Here is a 4,208-nt window from a genome sequence, read left to right on the forward strand (position 1 = left end):
GTAGAAATATAACCACTCTGGTTAATACATCTTAATCAATGATAAGCCGCTACATTCTCCACCCTATAGTGCATAGCATATACTGGATGAAAATGTTCTCCTATTTGTATTGTTCATTTGCTGTCATTTTTACTCACAGATGAATGTTATTTATTGATTTCCAATTATATTTCATGTTTATATTCATAAACCTTCAAGCATGCTCAGTGTTTTTTAACCTTGTTCTAGGATTCCAGTTAAACATACATTTCTTCCTTTCTTGAACTATAGGGAATCTGAAAATAGGTAGTTTTGTCCCCAAATGTATTTATTTATTTATTTCCCCTTTTTTTATTCAGTTAACTATAGACAACTTTTTCATCCTCTCAGTGTTGGGAGAAGGTTTTGAGATTATGACATGCATGGATGATGAGAATCTTAGGAAAATCCTTGCATACATTAAAAAGACATACCATTAAAGTTGTGAGGCAATGTATAGCCACCACACACAAAAGGAGCTGAGAGGACCTGAATTGACATTGAAATCTAAAATTAATTGTATGATGAAGTGTGGAAGATTGGACACTGTTCAGATATTCAGTACCCTCTGGTGGACACACACACGCATGGCATGCACACAAGTATGCATCTACTGTACAAGAAGTAACACTTGAGCAGACCTCTCAGCTGCTGTGGGCTTATATACATCACTCACAGATGTATATTGTCGACAGACTTGTAGCAGAAGACAGGATATATCAGGCATATCAGGTAATTGACCAGATCCTACTCAAAAGACTTACAGGATGCCTGGACCGCTGGCCTAGTGGTCCGGGCACCTAGACTCAGCATGTTCGAGTCCTGATCCCGACCACCTTGCGTGTGTCACTCCCCGTCTCTCTCTCCCCATTTCCTGTCTATCTACTGTAAACTATCAATAACGGCAGAAAAAGCCAAAACAAATCTGTAAAATAAAGAAATTAATAAAAGACAAGATGACATTGCCAAGGAAGTGGTCCATTTAAAAAAAAATTAACAAAAAACTATCTTCAAGGGAATGTTAAGGAACATTTTTAATCAAACACTTTTTTGGAAGCGTGACATTTGACTACGTAGCGTTGCCAATGAGCAACATGTCTGGGGAGAGTTCATTCTCTGTCATGAATGAAGTCAACCATGGGACAAACAGACAGGTCATCTGACTCACGGTCAGTGACTATTTGTTAAGGGAAATAGAATTCAGTTACTTTATTGTGGATTTCTCAGCTCCAAAACTAAAGAGAAGAAGTTGTGAGTGATAAACTTAATAGATTTGAGTACTATTGGTGTGCATGTGATGTAATTAGGTTTGTTGGAAATCTTTGCTTTCCTTCACTGATTGTTGTAAGTTATTGTATTATTATTATTATTATTGACGGCATTTAAAGTAGATGACTGGATTTTGGATTGGAAAATATGCCTATGCGATCTCTTCTGCCTTTGTCTGAGTGAAATAAAGGTGCTGTCTATGGTGCTGAAACACTCTTAGCCGTTTTTTTGGGGGGGGGGGGGGGGGGGGGGGGGGTGATTATATAGGCCACATCTCATCTCAGCATTAAAAACAAAATGTTGATTTTAGTATATTAAAAAAATATATATACACATATATACTCTGTATCCCATCAGAGTGGCTGCAATGTGGGTAGTTTGGTAACTTCTCTTTGAGGTTAATTATTGTTCCAGTAGTGGATTCAGTTCTAAAAGGAGCTGGCTAAACAGTTATAGGCTACAAAGTTATAGGTAAACTAGAAAAAGTGCCCCTCGGGGCACAGGTCTCCACCAGGCCAGGTCAGGTTGTGGCCTCCTGGTGGTGCTATAATAGGCCAATGTTAAAAGGGTGCCATTTGTTCTTACACCATTGATGGCAATTGGATGGTTTGAGGCATTTTGTTCCAAAAATGTGTTTTGCAAAAATCCACCTGTTGGTGGCGCTATAACAGGCCAATGTGAAATGGGTGAGATATATTCCTCAGCCTAGTAGGAAAGTCTGTGAAAGATTTCACGTAAATTGCACGCTGCGTTCATGATTTGAGGCTTTTTGTTTCAAAAGGGCCAATCCTGCAAACTTTGAAAGCCAATGTTAGCCAATTAGGATGGAATATGAAATATCGGACAGATCCATCTTGAGCACATGACTATAGAGATAGTGTGTAACGATTTGCGGGATTTTTGGACAGAATCTGGAGGAGTAATATAAAGAAAATGTTTTTCCAAAGTCGGCCTCCTGGTGGCGCTATAATAGGCCGTTCTGGACATTTTGGGAGTGGGTGTGCAAAATTTGGCATCGACCAGGTTAACGGTGCCGGAGATTAGCTGTTCACAGACGGACGGACAGATGGACACAGGGACGGACAGACAGACGGACGGACGGACGGACACACGGACGGACGGATGGAGTGCAAAACATACTCTCTCCCCATGCCTTCGGCCTGGTGGAGACAACTATAGTATTAGAAATAAGTAACTTACTACACATTTTAGTGTAGTAAGCTATAGCATGCCCAACGTTGCTTACAGGTGGATAACCTGCTTGGCTGCACCTGTGGAAAAGACAGAAAGGGGGGGGGGGGGAGTCCTGTAAGCTGACAGATGGCCTCACTAAGCCGATTCTGAACCGACTATACGGTCAGACTGGATGCACTCGACGCAACATTAAGCTTTACTACTACTGCTACTGCTACTACTACTACTACTGTAGGCCTACTGTAGAATGATAGTAGGCTGTTTAGAGGGGTAGAAATAAAGCAGACACAGCGAGAGGATGGAATGCTTGTCTTCATTGTACCGGAGTGTCTACACACTAAGCCAAATGGAGCAAATGGATGATCTTCTAGAGGATTGGCCAGAATCTCTGGACATTTTTGGCTCGGTGTGGCTGGAAGTGCTGGGTGGTCATGAGACCACTGACGACTGGTACATTTGGTTGCACCTTGTAGAACTGATGTGTCTTGACCTGCTGGGTCAGATGGACTTTCTGCTAGACCACAGAGGCGTGTGTTTTGACCTGCTGGGGTCAATGTATGCTGATGACCCTTATCTGTGGACATCCCTGAATAGCTGAAATGGACTCAAGACTTTAATTGAATGACATGGTGAAGTTTCCAGTATTCCTCAGTGACTGAAATGGGGACAGGTTGTAGCTGGCCAACTGGTTACCTGCACCAGGATGGGTTGGGAGGAAGGTTAATGTACTGTACTTTGGGCAAATAAATAGATAGATAAAGGGAGATAATGTATAGGACTATATTTCACATGCTAATAGTGGTGCTCGTGTTAGATCGCCATCCTGTGGAACAAAGTTACACATGCACTAATGTAATGTGTTTGCTCATGTTCTAGTGTAGATCTCAGACATCTGCAACTATTATATACTGTATATGCAAGCAGCAATTAATATTGGCCACGAGTGCACTGTTAAACAAATAAATATCAGCTGGCCATTCCCTCCCACAGGGCTCTAGTATCTTCTCTGTTTCCTGTTATTGTGGGGAAAGCTTTTGCTGAAAATAGCTGAAAAATAACTGAACCGTCCAATTCCATGTCATACTGCAAGGAGTTAAAACTGAGTAATAGTACACAGTCCAATTCCATGTCACACTGCAAGGTGTACAACTGAGTAAATGGTGCATTGATATAGCGCCTTTATCCAAGGTGCTTTACATAGATTGTGCATTACATTCACCCATTTAATTCACACACACTTCATACACTGATGACGATGGAAACCATGCAAGGCACCAACCAGCACATCAGGAGCAATTAGGGGTACAGTGTCTTGCTCAAGGACACTTCACCACTAACTCTGGGTGTAATAGAGTGTCTTCTAGGTGAAAGAGCATGCCACTGATTGAGAACATTATTTCCACCTGTGCTGATTAGCAAGATCCCCTGCAGCCTGTTTGTAGCCTCTGAGGCTTCGTACACACATATCAGACGAACATGCTCTGTGCTGTCCGTGTTTCATGGCCGCCTCAATGCTTTTCCAATGGAAGTCATGTGGTTTGACCAAACAGTTGTGTGTGATGGGGGGAGGGGGGGCAATCAAACACAAGTGTTTGGTCAAACCACGTGACTTCCATTGGAAAAGCATTGGGGCGGCCATGAAACACAGGCAGAGCACAGCACAGTTGTTCTTTGTGTGTGTACGAAGCCTGTGTGTGCTGTGTGTGTTCAGTTCTGCATTGAGAGTC

This window comes from Electrona antarctica (assembly GCF_951216825.1).
Source record: "Electrona antarctica genome assembly, chromosome: 12".
NCBI classification, from domain to species: Eukaryota; Metazoa; Chordata; class Actinopteri; order Myctophiformes; family Myctophidae; genus Electrona; species Electrona antarctica.